The 19,312-nt window shown below is 37.3% G+C and overlaps 1 non-coding gene across 1 annotated transcript; it reads left to right on the forward strand.

Annotated features, from left to right (window-relative positions):
* The first annotated feature begins 18,583 nt into the window (after positions 1–18,583).
* Positions 18,584–18,686, forward strand: LOC115872412. The gene has a single exon (XR_004047818.1). It is a non-coding gene; the product is annotated as a U6 spliceosomal RNA (small nuclear RNA).
* The last annotated feature ends 626 nt before the right edge of the window (positions 18,687–19,312 follow it).

Here is a 19,312-nt window from a genome sequence, read left to right on the forward strand (position 1 = left end):
TGCTTGTATGAATTTGTTGCATTCTAAGTTTTCCAAACAAATAATAGCTTCAGGATAATATCAAATAATTGAAGGAGAGACTTTTAATGATAACCATGACATTTATTAACTTCCACTGAAAGGAAATGTGTAAATTGTATCCAACAGACGCTGGGTCAAGAATTCTGTTTTGCCAAGCTCAGTGAAAAGCAAGGCTGAATCCCATTGTGAAATATAACGGAGAAGACCCTTGTTTACTATTTTCCCCACTCAAATTTATCTACCTAGATTTTTTTAAAAGTTTTTTTGCAATAAACATTCTCGTGGATCATGGCTGGGAATTTACATATCATTTATAGAAAACAGCAATTATGGACGTGAACTTACTTTTCCAATAGAATTAGTTTAATAGATTAGCTCTCCATGATCAAAATATAGGACAGAAATGAAGACACCTGAAGAAAACATTGTTCTGGTAAATAAAGTCAATCAAATGCAGCATAAAAGTTAACTTGTAGTACAACGTATGCCATGCCGATGGATAACTCAGCTCTAGCTAAATGATGATTGTTTTGTTGGAAATGGAGAATTGTAACATTTGCCATTCTTTTTAACCATAAATGGATTTTTCTGCCTGCCTGATTTTGTAATCAGAGTCTGCCAGAATGCTATTTACATGTACCATCATTTGCAGAAGCAGAAACACTTTCAGGGCATCAAAGTTGATAATACACAAAGTTAAGGCACTTACTGCTTTGCTGAAACATTTTTTTAAATTTAAGTGAAACACTGACTAAGATGAATTGTGCTACCCGAAAGTTAGGCTCATCCATGCACAATCGGGCAACTTTCAATTATAGAATTCTTGAAGCTTCCCTTGAATTGAACTAGTTATTACCATCGACCTCACACTGAGATAAAACTACATTTTTAATCTTGAAGTACTCACAGTGGATAAAGCAACACTGTTATTAAAGCTTTTCTGGTTTCATGCTGCTCAGACTCATGTTTGCAGCACCATGAGAAATCTAGTTTTTGTGAATGCTCAATTTATGTGACTAGGTAAATACTGAAGAAGTTCTGGCCATCCGTGAGCATGGCATATTTAATTTAGTCTTCATTATCATCATACGCATGCCTCCAAAGTCATACTCCCTCCATTTGGATACAACATGTCATTAGTTTTTCATACAAAAAGTTGATTTCTTCTTAGTAAATGGGGGAAAATGAAAGCCTCATTGATCACAATAGATACTAAGTGAAGAGATTTTAAGTGAAAGAGCTACATGTGCACTGCCTTTCTGGCTCAGAAATGTGATCATATGTCAATTACGTAACACGGATTCATTAGGATTACTGAGTCAAGATAGGATGCAAAACTACTATGCCTTACATGAATACCTTTCTTCCATTCCTTGTTTTCATTTTGGCCAACAAATAAATGAAAACCACTCATTTTCCTGGAATGCATAGTAAAGCTGTACGGACTTTAAACAAGGTAAAAGTGCATTTATATTTCACCGGGTTCTTTTGTTTTGTAGCCTCACTAAAAATTAGTCTGTTAAAGCCATTGTTTCATGTTGTTTTGTTCCCTATGTCTTTAGGGCTCAAGCAATAGTCGTTGTCTTTAATCTAGTGCTCCTGTAGCAGAAAGGCCACAGACGGTAGCTTTAAAAATAGAAATTAATTTTCTTGGAGTTCAGCAAGCTAGAAGTTCGATATAAAACACTAGGCTTAGGCGCAGTATTCCCTGGCCGCCCTGCCCTACCCATGTCTTTATCTTTTCTACACTTCTGCTCTTGCTGCTCTTCATATGGCTTGGCATGTGTCTTCCCCTAGCGCTTTTCTACTCGCTTGATGAATAACTTCCAGACTCTACTCATTACCCAATCCCCAAACTGCTTTCCCATTCCCATTGAGCACCTAAATTCCATTGACTATGACCAATAAAACCAGCTCCTATAAGGCTATCTAAATAGATTACTCCATTGTTATCTGCTAAACCACACTCTACAGCAAAGCTATTATCTCTTCTACCACATGTATCACTGAGGCAAATGCCTGACAAGACTATAATGCAGTGATATTTAATATGGATTTTCCAGCCAATAGCATTTTGTTACTTCCATCAACGGGTCTTCATTTTCCAGATGGGTCTGAGTGAGAAGGTGGGGGAAGGTACTACCTGGATTATATGGTTCCACTGTGAGTGATTACTTAAAGTGTTAGTACGTTAAGTAATATTCCGTTGTGGCCAATATGATTTTCATTAATGGATATTGAAAGTGACCAGACCTTTCTTCCTACCCAATCTTAATGTTGATAGTTCATTAATATCTTTCCACTATCGATGGCCTTGCTAGTTTCCAACATCACGGCAGTACACAAGTTACTACATTTTGGAACAACAGATAAGAAAGGTTGTAGATCAGCCTCTGTGTTGTTGCCATCAGTTCTGGCCTCCAGGAACCTTACAGTACAACAGAATGAAACACTAAGTTTTGCATCAACCTTCCAATCATTTCCATGTTTGAGTCATTATTACACCTACTATGTCAATCCAAATATTTTAGGATCTTTCACTTTTTTAGCTGAGCTGTAACAACTATGATATCTTTCTCCGGGGATTGGTCCCTCCTGATGACATATCCAAAATACATGAGAAAAATTTTCTCCATCCTCACTTCTAAGGAACATTCTAGATGTACTTCTTCCAACACAAAACTGTGAATTTTTCTGGCATTCCATGCCATATTAAATATTCTTTGCCATGAGCAAAATTTGAAAACTTCAGTTCTTAAGTCACCACTACTCATTGACCAGTCTTCACATGTATATATGGAACTGAAAATATCATGATTTGGGTCTATACAACTCCATATAAACACATAAGAATATACATATATATGTTTAGGTACCTATATTTATAAATATTCATGAAACTATGAACTATTGTTAACTTTACAGTATAAACCAGAAATCCTCAATTGCATTTGACACATGGGCAAATTAAGGATCAGTGTGCTCATTTCAAAGCAGGAACATAGTAGGGTTATGCAAATCACCAATGCTCAATGCTTAAACATTTTCACTGCCCAGGAACCAACAATTTTAGTAAATATCAAAAGCACAGGGAAGCCAGGATGGGGGATCTATGAAGACAATAGCTGGGAGCAGGAAAGGGGAGGATGGAGGAAACGGAATGTCAATATTCAATGGGTACAAGAGGGAAGAATGTTCCAAAGTTAATTGTGGCAATGATTGCACAACCCTTCTTGATATTATTGAATTATTAAATTTCATGATACATTTATTACAGCACAATAAACATTTTAAAATATTCAACTATGACTATATAGTAATTTTCTAAACCTAAGAAATATAGAGAATTATTTATGTTTATATTCTTTTGTACTTATTGAAACATACTGTTTCTACAAGCATGAATCTGGGATTAGCTATGAAAAGCTTGATATCTTATCTCCTTTTACTGATCCAGACCCATATGATTTTAAAGCACAAAGTCATGAAATTTAAAGTATCTCTGGACATTGAATTTGCTCCCTATGAAAATGTGTGGTATGTATGGGAAGACATGCCCTGTCTCATCAGTCAATATTATTTTAGACAGAGTGCTGGTTTCTCCCTAGGTGACATGTATGCCAATTATCCAGAGGAATTCAGTTCTGTTACAGCTGCTTCCAGGCCTTATTTATAGGCTTGATTATCTGACAAACGATTCCTAAATATGTAGCTAGTAGACTAGAAATGTCATTCTCACCACTGTGAGACAAACAATTTTGATAAACACTACATCAAAAGCTTTAGAAGTAGTCCAAACTAGGAAACATAAATGGCCTTGATATTTCATAAAAAATACATTTTGAGATCAAGATACCTTTGAAACATAAATGCTTATATGAAGATGGTAGCAATTGAAACTTGTTTATATGGCTCTAAAATTGTACATTGTGTTCATTGTTGAAAATGCTCACATTCCACAGTAATAACCATTTGCACTCAGAGCAGATCTTTCATCTCAGATTGTCTAACGATAATCATTGGTCTTCACGGGCGAGGCAGATAAGTGTTTTCTTCACTTCTTAAGTGGTTATACGAACGCCACCACAAAATGCCAAGACAACTAGTGGAAAAGAGAAGACGATCAACCCAAATGGATTTTTGTTAGCAACATAGCAATTTTACTTCCTTGATATATTTTCACAGATTTGAGTTAAAAGACTGGAATTTGGGTTCTAATCTATGACCACACATGTCCTCGTAATCATGTCATTTTGAGAACTCTACTGGCTCCTCTCAATCCCAACAACCATACAACATAGTGTAAGACCGAGCTGATCATCTTGGTGACCCTGCCGTGTATCAGATCAGAATATCCTATCTTATCGTCATTTGTATAGACACATTCTTAATGTGTAAATGTTGATATTTCATAAATATTTCCTTTCAAATGGCTAATGAGGAAATTAATTTGTTTTACTAAAATTTACGTGATGCTTACATTACATCCTCTACTACTTGGATCACCTGCATAAATTAACTATTTAATCCTTACAAAAAATGAAATTTGACAGAAGATATTTTCAGATGAGTAGCCAACCGCAATGCAGTAACTTTCTCAAAGTGACACCTGCTAGGTGATGGGACCAGCTATAGAACCTGTATAGAACACTCCAGGCTCGTCAACCATTCTCTTTGTAGGGGTGGGTGGGGGTCATTAAACAAGAAAAACCCATTATTGTGAACCAGGTGAAGGTTCACAAAGTAGATCATCACTTTGATACTCAACAATTAATCAACGCTGCCAACGGCTTGCCCTGTTGTCATCGCTCTTTGCCCTCCTTCCTGTAGTTGGAGATCAAGGATAATCTTAATGAGGAAGCTACACTGAACACCCTTGTTTTGGGGTTTATGCTCAGATTTTGCATGTCAGTAGAGACCCCATAAGAAATGTATTAGATGGGTATTACATATCTAAAACTGAAAAGTAATCCTTTTTTTAATAAACATGTACACATTTTATCCCATTTATTCAGAGATTAGTTTTCTTTTGGAGGAAAATAGAACAAAAACCATACAGATTAGACATATAAGGTACTCAAAAGGAAGCATCAAGTTTAGCTCTAAGTATTAAGACACTTAATAAGAAGGGTAAAAAATAATTTTGTCAGAAGAAAAGGTTAAGGGTATAGAAGGGAACAAGAATATCTTTTATTTTTATAATTCTTTGTATATACATTCTGATTTAATCTTCAAAACAGACCTTGGAGGAAGCTATATCATCCTCTGCTCCAAACATAGCCTCAAGAAGATTAAATGGATTATCCAAGTTCATAGGGCCAGCAAATGTCAAAGTCAGGATTTGAATTTGTCTGTCTGACAAAATCCACAAGTGTTCTACCCTGCAATGTTTCTTCTGTTAAGACTAACATAAATATAACTTCATTTCCAGTGATAAACTCTTCTCTGGAACTTAATTTACCATGGTATTTATTTCATGGATCTTTGTGTAAGCTGTGAAAGTTATGAGTGACAATGCCTTAAGCAATTATTTCATTAAAACTGTTATGTAGCAATAGAAATGTATGATGTTTCTACTGCAGTCTTTAAAAAAGTAGGCACAATAAATTATTAAGTCAAGATATATCTGCCAGGCAGATGAGTGTAGGAGAAGGAAAACAGGAAAAACATAAATAAGGCAATTCATATGAAATAAGGAAGTATTGTTCATACAGGGCATTTGATCTGGCAAGGATGGAGGTGGGTACTTAAAATTCAACAGAGCTAGAAACTAAAACTTCAAATTATGAGAAAAGTAATAAACAAAAATAAAAAGCTAAGGAAATTCCACAGGATACAAAATATTCAACTATGATGATTTCTAACATGTCATTTCATCTATAAATTACCTAACATATATGTCTGGTTTCTACAACCTCCCTCCTTAAAGTGCTTTAAGAGCAAGGATATCTCTGAGTATTCTGGACCCACGCCATGGTATTTTCATTCCCCTCATATGCCTGCCTTTGAATCCACATGGTCGGCAATTAGAAACCACCAGTAGCTTCTTGGAAGAAAGACTGGGCTTTCTACTCCTGTAAAGAGTTACAGTTTCAGAAATCCACAGGAGCAGTTCTAGGCTATCTTACAGGGTCAGTATTGAGACAGCATTGACTGAATGACAGAGAGAACATATGCATATGAAAGTTGGCTGTTGAATAAGGAAGACCAAAGAATCCATGCGTTTGAGTGATGATGCTGGTAAACAGTATTGAAAGTACCATGATCTTCCCCCTGGCCAAAAAATAAAATAAAATAAGGAAAGAAAGAAAGAAAAAGAAAACCACCAACAAGCAAATCTGTCTTGGGAGAAGTACAAGCCAGAGCATGCCTTAGAAGCAAGGATGGCAGGACTTCATCTCATGCACTGTGGGCATGTTATCAGAAGCAATAAGTCACCGAGAAAGGACCTCATACTTCGTAAAGGAGAGAGAGCAGAAGAGGAAATACTCTCAATGAAGTGGATTGACAAAGTGGCTGGATCAATTGACTCAAACATAACGACTGTGATGATGACACAGGACTAGGCCACATTTCCATTCCAGAGAACATATGTGGCTCCAAGGTAGAACCAACTGGATGGTCCTTCAGAACAACAGATCCCAATCGTAGATAGGATTATTATCATTTTAGTGGAGAAGAGGCTGATATTCACTATTATAAATATATAAAACCAAAAAGAATGTGGTGAACTGAAACATGGAAGTGCTTTGTAACTAAATGGACATCAATATATGGAGTAAAATTTAAATGGAGAAAATAATTATTTAACTAACAATTATCCTCTGTTCACTGTATTGAAAGCATGGTGTATAAAATGTCATAATTAAATCACCATGATATATTGAGGTGGTTGCTATTTTCATCACTGGTTTAGATATTTTAAAAAGTAAATTAAATTAAAATTCTTAGTGAGGTTAAGTAAATCACTCAATTCATAAAGTTACTGGTACAAAGTCTTTGAAACTATATTTTGTGAAGATTTTCTTATATCTATTTTCTGGGGAAAATTAATGCAGCATTCATCAGCTTGTCAATGGACTATGTGAGATTTTAAAAATGACTGGATCTCTGGGCTGGATTTGCAAAGAAGGCTCTGGTGCAGAGAAGGAGGATAGTCTACAAGAAGTGGAGTTCACCTGGTGACAGCTACTGAGTGAGGACATGACCAGGTAAAATCTGGAGATGATCTACATGGAGGTCTATTGAGCAAATCATTAAATGTACTCAAGATAGGGTAGATTGGCTTTGAATTGTTGAGGAAAGGATGAAAGTTAGAATTAACTCTTGGATGCTACAGTAGAGTTAGTGGTATTGGTGTAAATTTGTGGCTTTTAAGTTAGATTGATAGACCAATAGATAGATAATATAGATATAAATATAATTATAGGGAGATATACATACATTTATTTTCAGCTTTGCTCACCCCAGTAGCAATGAGCAACCAAGAAGCATAAAATGAGAAAGACATTTGCCCGAGGTCACACAATCAGTTTGGAGAAAAACTAAGTGTGTAATTGATTGTAATCCATGCCCTGCATTCCTTACCCACAATACAATATGTTAGTACTTATCCTCATTACTTTTTAAACATAAAAATTTTATTTCATAATTTAAACTAATTCAGATAAATATTTGTATATATGTGTGTTGTGGGTATTGTGTGACAATGAAATAATCAATTACAGATATCTGCATAGTTACAAGTATACTAGTTGTTTGATATGAATTGTATCAGTTGATACAACAATATGGAATTTAGGTATACTAGTTTCAGAATTGCATTGAAGAGTACTTCCAGACATTGAGTGATTAAATTACTTGGCCAGTGACTTAGTTTAGATAGCTCTATGTTCTGTACACTCAACGTATGTTAAATTAAAAGAACTCAAGAAAAATTCAAGCCTCAGGTTGTAATATTGAAAGATTCTATTGGCAAAATACTGAGTGATGCAGGAGGCATTAAAAAAAAAAAAAGAAGATAGAAGAAATACACAGTAGCTGTACCCAAAAGTTAGTCAACATTCCAGAATTCCAGGAAGTAGCATATGAGCAAGAAACAAAGGTATTGTAGAAAAAAGTTCAAACTTCATTGAAAGAATTAGCAAATAACAAGGCCTAGGAATTGATAGAATATCAATTTAAATGTTTCAGGAAACTAATAAGCACTGGAAGCACTCACTCATCTGTGGCTTGAAATTTGGAATACAGCTTCTTGGCCAACTGACTGGAAGAGATCCATATTTATACACATTCCAAAGAAAGGTGAGCTGAATAAATGCTCAAATCATAGAACAATATCATTAATATCACATACAAGTAAAATTTTGCTCAATATCATCCAACAATTATTACAGCAGCACATTCACAAGAAGCTGCAATGGATTAAGGCCTCATCCAGCAGGCGAGGACAAGGAACAAGATCCATCCTGTCAGGTGGATCTTGCCTGAAAGCAGACAATATCGGAAAGATGTTTACTAAAATTGGAGGAAGATTATTAACAACCTAACTCAAGTCATGGATTTTTCAATTGCCTCACATGTGTGGGAAATTTGGACATTGAATTGGGAAGGCTGAATAGGAGTTGATTCATTTGAATTGTAGTTCCGGAAAAGAATATTTAATATTTAGCAGTCCATAGACTGCTAAAAGGACAAATCTAACTGTCTTAGATGTATGGCCAGACTACTTTTTAGAGACAAGGATTTGAAGACTTCATTTTACATACTTTGAACTTGTTGTCTGGAGAGACTAGTCCATGGAGAAGGACATCAAATTTGGTAAAGTAGAAGGGCAAGGAAAAACAGGATGGCAGTCAAGATGATGGATTAACATGGTGGCTGCAACAATGGACTCAGGCATAGTAACAATTTAAGAATTGTGTAGGAGACAGAGGAGGAGCAAAATGGCCACCAGGGAAAGAGGGACCAGACGTCAATCTGGTGCTCAAAGACATGAATGCAATGTACTGGCATGAAGTAGGGAGCAGGGAACAAATAGAGAGGTCTGAGGGGCAGGCCCCAATCCCAACTACATTGACAGTCCCCTTCTTTATCCCCTCAAAGGAATTCACTTCAAAGAACAGCACTGAAGCTATTGCTCAGGGAGAGGGGCATGTCTGATTAGCGCACACAGGAGCAAAGGAAGGGGGAGAGAGAGAGTGGAGCACTTCCTGGCCCACCACACCCTGACGACGGTATTGCTGCTGAGGGCAGCCAATGTGAAGAGAGGACCACAGGGATGGCCCCACCATGAGATGCCACATCCCTCAGTGACCCATAGAGCTATGGGGGACAACATTGGAAACACAGTTCAGGAATAGTGCCTGAACTGATTCCCACCACACAAATGAAAAACACAAAGGGTGTTGCTACAGAAAAGCCAGGGGATCAGAGCAATGAAGTCCCTGGGGAAAACCAAAAATAGACTGTGTGTCCAGGGTATGGCACCCCAACCCACTCAACTTGAAAACACTTGTAAAGGTCAACAGACAGACCTTGAACTATTTATAGGCTTTTCTTTTTTGGGGTGTTAGTTTTGTTGTTGTTGTTTTCTTTTCTTTTGTTGCTTTGTTTTGCTCTGTAGTTTTTTGTGTGCATATTATTATCTGTGCATGTCTATCTAGATAAGATAGGCAGGATAAACAATCTGGAAGAGAACACAATGGGACTGACAGTTCCGGGTGGAACATGGGAGAGGGGAGGTTGGGGAAAGGAAGTGGGTGTTAAAAACCCCAGGGACAAGGGAACAATAAGTGATCTAAAATCAATGGTGAGGAGGGTGTAGGAGGCCTGGTAGGGCTTGTTCAAGAGCAATGTAACCAAGAGGAATTACTGAAACCCAAATGAAAGCTGAACATGATAGTGGGGAAAAGTAAAAGGAATTAGAGGAAAGAACTAGGAGGCAAAGGGCATTTATAGAGGTCTAAATACAGGTATGTACATATGTAAATATATTTATATGTGACTATGGGGAAATAGATCCATGTACATATATTTATAGGTTTAGTATGAAGGTAGCAGATGGGCATTGGCCCTCTACTCAAGTACTCCCTCAATGCAAGAACACTTCACTCTAATAATCAAGCAGTCAGTGATGCTCACCTTCCAGATAATCACTGAAGACAAAGCGGGTGAATAAGCAAATGTGGTGAAGAAAGCTGATGGTGCCTGGCTATCAAAAGATATACCATCTGGGGTCTTAAAGGCTTACAGATTAAACAAGCAGCCATCTAGCTCAGTAGCAACAAAGCCCACATGGAAGAAGCACACCAGCCTGTGTGATCACGAGGTGTCAAAGGGATCAGGTATCAGGCATCAAAGACCCAGAACAAAAAATCATATCATTGTGAATGAGGGGGGGTGTGGAGTGGGGACCCAAAGTCCATCTGTAGGCAGTTGGACATCACCTTACAGAAGGGTCTCAGGGAGGAGACAAGCTAGTCAGGGTTCAGTATAGCACCGATGAATCTTAAAACTTTCCTCTAGTTCTTTAAGGCTTCCTCCCAGCCACTATCATGACCCCAATTCTACTTTATAAATCTGGCTAAACCAGAGCATGTACATAGGTACAGACAAGAGGGGAAACACAGGGAATCCAGGACAGGTAAGTCCCTCAGGCCAATATTGAGAGTAGCCATACCAGGAGGGTAAGGGAAAGGTCGGGGGAGAAAGGGGGAACCAATCACAATGATATATCTTATAACCCCCTCCCAGGGGGATGGACAACAGAGAAGTGGGTGAAGGGAGACATCGGTCAGTTTAAGACATGAAAAAATAATAATAATTTATAAATTATCAAGGGTTCATGAGGGAGGAAGAGTGGGAGAGGGAGGGGGAAATATGACCACTTGATACTAAAGGGCTAAGGAGAAAGAAAATGTTTTGAAAATGATGATGCCAACAGATGTACAAGTGTGCTTGACACAATGGATGTATGGATGGATGGATTGTGATAAGAGTTGAATGAGCCTCCAATAACATGATTTATTAAAAAACCAAAAGCATTGTGTAGGACCATTGGTATTTCATTCTATTATACCTAAGGTTGCTATGGGTTGCAACTGTCTCAATGGCACCTAACAACAACATGGTCTGCAAAACGGTTCAGGCCAGATTCAGAAGAGACCATGGAACAAGTTATATATATAATTTACTTTAAGTTTAAAAAATCATTTTATTTGGGGTTCTTACAGCTCTCATAACAATCCATACATCCATTGTATCAAGCACATATGTACATATGTTTCCATCATCATGTTCAGAATATTTTCTTTCTGTTTGAAACCTTGGCAATAGCATCTTTCCCCCCAATGGACCCCTGATAAATTATAATTTATTATTATTTCATATATTACACTGCCCACTGTTTCCCTTTGCTCATGTTACTGTTGTTCACCCTCCTGGGGAGAGGGTGGGGGATGGGTGGGTTATACTTTTATCATTATAGTCAGTTCCCCGTTTCTCCCCCTTCCTCTATCCCTTCCCCCTACCCTTGTGGTATTGCTACTCTCATTACTGTTCCTGAGGGGTTTATCTTTACTGGATTCTGTGTGTCCAGAGCTCAAATGTATGTTCCATTGCTGCCGTCCTGCACCCTGACTGTCTCCTTCTTTCCTTGTGACCCTTCTCTGAGAGGATGTACAATTGTCTACAGATGGGCTTTGGGTCTCCACTTCGACCCCAATCATTTGCATCAATGGTTGTTTTTTTGGAGTTTTCTGATCCCTGATACCTTGTGATCGTAGAGGCTGGTGTGCTTCTTTGTTGTTTCCCTGCTAGATGGCCGCTTGTTTAACTTCAAGGCTTTAAGACCACAGATGCTATATCTTTTAATAACCAGGCATCATCAGCTTTCTTCACATCATTTTCTTATGCACCCATTTTGACTTCAGCGATTGTGTCAAGAAGGTGAGCATCACAGAATGCCAGATTATTAGAGCAAAGTGTTTTTGCATTGAGGGAGTACTTGAGTAGAAACCCAATGCCCTTCTGCTACCTTAACAATTAACATTTAAATATATATACATAGACTTATATCCCTATCATTATATATTAATAGATTTATCTATGTGCATCACTATATTTATACCTCTATAAGTGTCTTTTGCCTCCTAGTTCTCTCTATTTCTTTTTACTTTCCTCCTGTCCTACTATCATGTTTGACCTTCATTCAACTCTTAGTACTTTCTCTTGGCTACATTGCACTTGATCAAATCCCACCAGGCATTCTACACCCTCCTCGCCATTGATTTTAGATCTCTTATTGTTATTGTTCCCTTGCCCCTGGGTTGGTTGGCTCCTCCCTCCCTTTCTCCAGCCTCCTATTGTGCCACATACCCCCGCAGTCCTCAGCCCTGTGGTTATCTACTTGGGATCAATATCCTGCCTATCCTATATGGATAGACATGAGAAAAAAGAAAGGAAAAAGAGAAAGAAGAAAAATAAATAAATAAAAACACAAACAACCCTATAAATAGTTCCAGATCTGTCTGCTGACAGGCAAGGTATATTATTGCTAATGTCAGATGGATCTTGACTGAAAGTAGACAATACCAGAAAGCTGTTTACTTATGAGGACAATAACAAACTGTCGATAGCCTTGAGAAAATTGAGAATTGTGAAACACTTCATTGTGCTTCTGTGGAACTTCTACATTGATCACAAGGCAGTTATGTGAAGAAAACATGGGGATACTGTGTTGTTCAAAATCAGGAATGATGTACAAATGCGCTTTACACAATTGATGTGTGTGTGGATTGCAATAACAGTTGTACGAGCCCCTAATAAAATGTTTTTTAAAAAAATCAGGAAAAGGGTGTGCCAGGATTCTACCCTCTCCTCATATTTATCCAATCTGTATTCTGAGAAAATAATCAGGGAAACTTGATTATATGAATAAAAAGGTGGCATTAGGGCCAGAGAAAAGCTTATTAACAACCTGTGATCAGAAGATGACAGAACCTTGCTTGCTGAAAATGAGGAGGACTTGGAATACTTTTAGGAGCTTTGATACCTGAGTGATTATTCATTAAGCTGCTAAATGGTTCACTCCTAGGGAGAAAGATGAGGCTTTCTACTCCCATACAGAGTGCCAGTCTCAGAAACCCAGGGCGATTCTACCTTGTCTTGTAAGGTCAATATATGTTGGTGTCAACTTGATGGCAGTGACTGTGGTTTTGATTTTTGAAGCGCTGGATGATGAAGATCAAAGATCACAGCCTTCATTATGGATTACAACTCAGTGTAAAGACTACCAAAACCTTCACAATGTGACCAGTTGGTAAAGTCATGATAACTGGAGAAATTATTGAAGTTGTCAAAACTTTTGTTTGGCTTGGATCCCCAATCAGTGCCCATGGAAGCAGCAGTCAAGAGATCAAATGACTCTGCTTTGGGTAAATCTTCTGTATCAGAACTCTTTAAAGTGTTGAAAAGCAAAGAGATTACTTTGAGGACTAAGATGCACCTGACTACCAAAAGAACAAACAAAGATGTCTTGGGAAAAGGTAAAGCAAGACTACTCTGAAGCAAGAATGGAGAGACTTCATCTCACGTACTTTGGGCATGTTGTCAGGAACAACCCATCTGGTGTAGAACATCCTGCTTGATAAAGTAGAGGGTCAGCACAAACGAGAGGGCCCTGGATTGGATGGTTGGACACAGGGTTGCAAAAATATGCTCAAACAGGGGCACGTTGCAGACCTGCACAGTGGTTCACTCTGTTCTTCCTGGGGTGTCTCTACGAGTTGAGACTAAATTGATGGCCCCTAAAAAGAATTACATTCTACAACTGCTTACTGTGAAGCTTTTTGCACTTTACTAAGGGCTTTTAGGGCAGTGCAAGTGGTTGGTAGTCCTAACCCACTCAGTGATACCTTGGGAGAAAGGATTAGTGATCAGCTCTTTAAAAATTAGTTGTGCCTACATGGAAGAAGCACACCAGCCTGTGTAATCACAGGTGTTGAAGGGATCAGGTATTAGGGCATCAAAGAACAAAAAATCATGTCATTGTGAATGAGGGGGAGTGCAGACTGGGGACCCAAAGCCCATCTGTAGGCAAATGGACATTCCCTTATTGAAGGGTCACACGGAGGAAACTAGCCAGTCAGGGAGCAGGGTAGCAATGATGAAACATACAACTTTCCTCTAGTTCTTAAATGCTTCCCCCCTGCTACTAGCATGTTCCCAATTCTACCTTACAAATCCAGCTGGACCAGAGGATACACACTAGTACAGATAGGAACTGCAAACACAGGGAATCCAGGACAGATGATCCCTTCAGGACCAGTGGTGAGAGTGGTGATACTGGAGGGTGGAGGGAAGGTGGAGTAGAAAGGGGGAACTGATTACAAGGATCTACATATAACCTCCTACCTGGGGAATGGATAACAGAAAAGTGAGTGAAGGAAGATGTCAGACAGTGTAAGATATGATGAAATAATAATTTATAAACCATCAAGGGTTCATAAGGGAGGAGGGAACGGGGAGGGAGGGGAAAATGAGGAGCTGATACCAAGGGCTCATGTAGAAAGCAAATGTTTTGAGAATGATGATGGCAACAAATGTACAAATGTGCTTGACATGATGGATGGATGCATGTATGGATTGTGATAAGAGTTGTGTGAGCCCCCAATAAAATGATTTAATAAAAAATAAATTAGTCATGAAAACTCTGATGAGAAACAGTTGGTGTCATCATGCTCAGAATGGTGCCAGAGTAACTTCCAGAGTAACTGGTTTTTGGTTAGTGTTTTGCATTTATCCCAGGATCACACATATGTGGTGCTATGAGTTGAATGTCCGGGATCTCCATAAAGATGAATTAAACTGAAAAAAATATCAAACCCTTTTGTGCAGAGTGAATACATGACCTTCTCTGTTGTTGGCTTCACCGTGGATAGAGGTTATTTTGTGATATTACAGAGCACTGTTTTATGGAATTTAAGGATACTTCAACATGAAAGCACATGTTGAAAAGATTTGTGTTACTAGACATTTTTTTTCCTTTTCAGACATTGTGTTTCTCGGTCCAAAATGAGAGGTATTTGATCACGCAGACATAGGCCCAGTTGTCACGTACTCCCACATCTGTCATGGTAGTAGCTACCAGTCAGTTGACCGAAATGTCAGTGCACTAAACATAAGGGTTAGAAAGGCTTTCAAGTGACCCAGCAATACCAGTCCACTGAGCAGGGCTGGCGGCATGATCTGTAAATGACTCAACTGAAATTCCTTCAGAGATTTGAACCAAATGCAATTGGAAATACAAAATGGAGCCAGAGGAAAATAGCACAGATGAAAAGCCAGTGGCAACATAAAGCAAAATGAGGTTCAAGTGGAGATCAAAATGATATCATGCAATTGCCCATGGAGAAAAAATCAAGTAGCTGAGGTTTTATCAAAAGAGGACATTTAATAGGATGCTGTATCCCTGAATAGAATAAATAGACACAGTATGAGATGAGCAGACTAGCCTTTTACCCCTTTTTAAAAAAAAACAAAACATAACTGCATTTATTTTTTAAATATTTCCCCTTCAGTGGAGTTTGGCAAAGGTAAATGAGTTAAAAAGTTTAAAGCCTCTTTGAGAATATAAAATGAGAGGAGTGTGTGAACTCTGCATTATCACAACAGGACCATGCAGAAAGAGTATGCATTCAACAGAATTGGCTTAATTGGGGAAAATATTATTAAAATTCCTTGCAATTTTCATAGCTAGAATTGCATGTAGACAAAACTCTATTCTTTTTTTAAAACCACCTTTATACTCTACTACTCAAGCCTTGCTTATTTATTTGTTGGTCGGCTGATTTCAGTCAATTTTTCCAGGAACAAAATTTTTGATGCAACTTAGGTTTCTCATCATGGCTTCAAATTTAGGCCTATATCATGTCAAAAGGTATTTCTTCCCCTTTGTTCTACTTCCCTAAAGATATTAGGCATTGAAACCAACCAGAACTTATTAACATTTTACATTCTACTTATTCTCAGCATGAGAACAGGTAACAATGTCTCTGTACCTCAATGTTTCCTCTAAAACAAAAAATTGTAACTCCTATTTTGTGAAATTTATTGTCAGGAAATAGACTGCGGATCAAAGTTTGGCACAGTATTTGGCACATATTAGGTTGCAGTTCACATTTAATAATGATAGTAATTAACATGATGGTATGAAATTTTACTCACCTCTGAGTGATTCATGTGACAGTTAATATTATGTGTCAGTTTTCTAAGCTATGATTCTCAGTAGTTTGACAGACACAATGTAATCACTTTCTATTTGGCATCTGGCATACACAGTGAATTATGTTAAAGGGGGGTGTCCTTGTGGGTGGAGCCTGCTTGTAGTATATAAATAGAAAATCTGGCAAAGTGTGTTCTCTGTCCTGACTGCACAATTTCACAATCTTCTGACCTTTGGTTCTTGGAATGTAAACCTACAGACATATCTGGTCCTGGTCTGACATGCGGATTTTGCATTTGCAAACCCTACAAACCCCTTGAATTAGCAGAGGCTTCCAGTCTGCTTCCTGCCTCATAGATTTAACTTGATGACAGTAACATTTATTTTATTACTGTTTTTAATTGTTGTTGTTTAACTCACAATTGTGTAAGCCATTTTGTCTTAATTTGTGAGCCATTTTCTTGATTTAATTTGATCTCTCTATATGTATATATACTTCCCTGGATTCACTTCCCTGCTTTTAATTCTCAGATTAAGATAATTTAGACTATGGACATTTGCAATTAAAACTAATAATGTTTTATTCAATTAAGTCACTGACATATTTTTAGAAAAAAATGTTTTAATGTTCTTGGAAAAACTTAGATCATACTATGTGGACTCCAGCTACCTATAACAGAGATAAAATTTATAAAATGTGTAAATTTTAAGTATAATATATACATAGTACTAATTCTGGCTCTGACTAGAAATTTTTTTCTCTTAGAAACATGTAAATTCTAAATCATATATATGGAAACTATAGTTAAATAAACTCTCAATATCTTCATATTATTGAAAACATAAAACTGTAAGGCAAAATTACATAGAATGTTTTTCTTGGAAATGAAAAAATGTGCCTTTACTTTGCATTCAGTCAGGCTTATGTATATTTAAATAATAGAGCTAAAATATTGCCGAGTATGTTTGCCAAGAAGCTGGAAGAATCTTGGGTTACTAAATAGTTGGTATCTGTACAGAAAAGAAGCTACAGAGCTTTGTCAGAGTTTATTTGTAAATAATTGCTAGTGAAGAGATGTAAATGTAGACATTTATAACAACTAAGTAAAAAGAATTAGTGATACGCTTCATACTGCAATTACTTCCTTTCTCCTTTTTAATTTCTCCATTTCTTCTTTCTTTCCCTGCTTTTTCTTTATTGCTATTGAAACTTATTGTTCTGTATACATAGTCCTGTGTGGCCTATAGACACAGAGCCCTAGTAACATACTGGCTTACACTTTGACCTGCTAACTTCAAGGTCAGTAGTTCAAAATACTAGCCATTCTGCAGGGGAGAGAGGAGGATTTCTATTTCTGTAAGGAGTTACAGTTTTGGAAACCCACAAGGGCAAACCTATCCTAGTCTTTAGGTCTCTCTAACCCACAGAGGAAGTTCCACCCTGTCCTGTTGGGATGCTGTAAGTCAGAATTGGCTCTGTGGCAGTGGGTTTGGTTTTGGATGTGGGAACCACAATAGGTGTAATACTTTTCATAGTTTGCATAGAGGTAGTCATGGTACAGTACTATTAGTAGAGGCAGCAGCAGTGGTGTAATACTAAATATCTTACCTGCCCAATAAAATAATAAAACACTGTCAGTTCCTCAGGAGATCCCATGTACCTTTATATGACCATATTCTGAACTCTTTCCTGTTCTTTGTAATTCTTTCTATATCTATCTATCTATCTATCTATCTATCTATCTATCTATCTATCATCTATCTATCTATCTATCTATCTATCTATCTATCTATCTATCATATATCTGTCTATCTATCTATCATCATTTATCTATCTATCATGTATCTATACATATTATATAATAAAATAATTAATTTTGAAAAATGTGCATCGATAATAATCATATTTGCATATAATAAAATGGTTCCAGGAGGGACTGAACAAGATCTGTGAGTCATAATGTGATATTTGCATCCTAGAAAATTTAAGAGAACCATCTCTGGGAATTATAGAACATACTTAAAAATATAGAACTTTCATTGAACAGGTCTGAGCTAAGTACGGGCCAATCTAAGGATTATATAAAATTAAGTATAAAGAGCCCTGGTGGTGCTGTCAGGTAGGTAGTGGACAGATAACCAAAGTTTGGCAGGCCAATCCTACTAGGTGTTTATGGGAGAAAGATGAGCCTAACTGCCTGCATAGATATTTACAGCTTCGGAAACCCTATAGACTGTCACTATGTGTTGGAGTCATAAAGATGATAATGCATTGGTGTGTTGGGGGGTGCTTCTAGGTTTCAATAAAAACTGATTTTTAGAAATAAGTTACTGTCCTTGCTTTGGCAGCACATATACTAACATTGGAATGATACAGAGAAGATTAGCATGGCCCCTGCACAGGGATGACATACAAATTTGTGAAGCATTCCATATTTAAAAAAGAAAAAAGAAATAAGTTACTTTTGTCATTGTTTAGAAAATACACAGCAGAACATGGACCAGTACAACAATTTATACATAAATGTATTTAGTCTAGTCATCTAGTTCCAATTCTATTACCTCAAAGAAGAGTTAATCCACTAAGAAAATGCTCTTTCTTGACAAAGTAACAATACTGTCTTAGAAAAGTGGTCCAGAAAAAAAATTTAAACTGATGAACAAAAGTCTATGTTTTTAATAATTTTTGTTCTCATATTTCTTCAGAAAAGGCTTTGAGAAATTATGACTTAAGAGAATTAAAGTGTAACAGTTCAATATCTGCAAATCATTATTCATGTTATAAAAAACAAAAAACAAATAAAAAAATAGAATAGTGCGACATGATTGCTGAAGAAAAATGTGTGCATAAGCAAATGTGTTGAAGAAAGCTGATGGTGCCCGACTATCAAAAGATATAGCATCTGGGGTCTTAAAGGCTTAAAGATAAACAAGCGGCCATCTAGTTCAGAAGCAACAAAGCCCACATGGAAGAAGCACACCAGCCTGTGTGACCACGAGCTGTCGAAGGGATCAGGTATCAAGCATCAAGGAACAAAAAATCATATCATTGTAAATGAAGAGGAG

Source organism: Echinops telfairi, unplaced genomic scaffold (assembly GCF_000313985.2).
Source record: "Echinops telfairi isolate 266 unplaced genomic scaffold, ASM31398v2 ScPeMD7_7424;HRSCAF=8462, whole genome shotgun sequence".
In the NCBI taxonomy this organism is placed as follows: domain Eukaryota; kingdom Metazoa; phylum Chordata; class Mammalia; order Afrosoricida; family Tenrecidae; genus Echinops; species Echinops telfairi.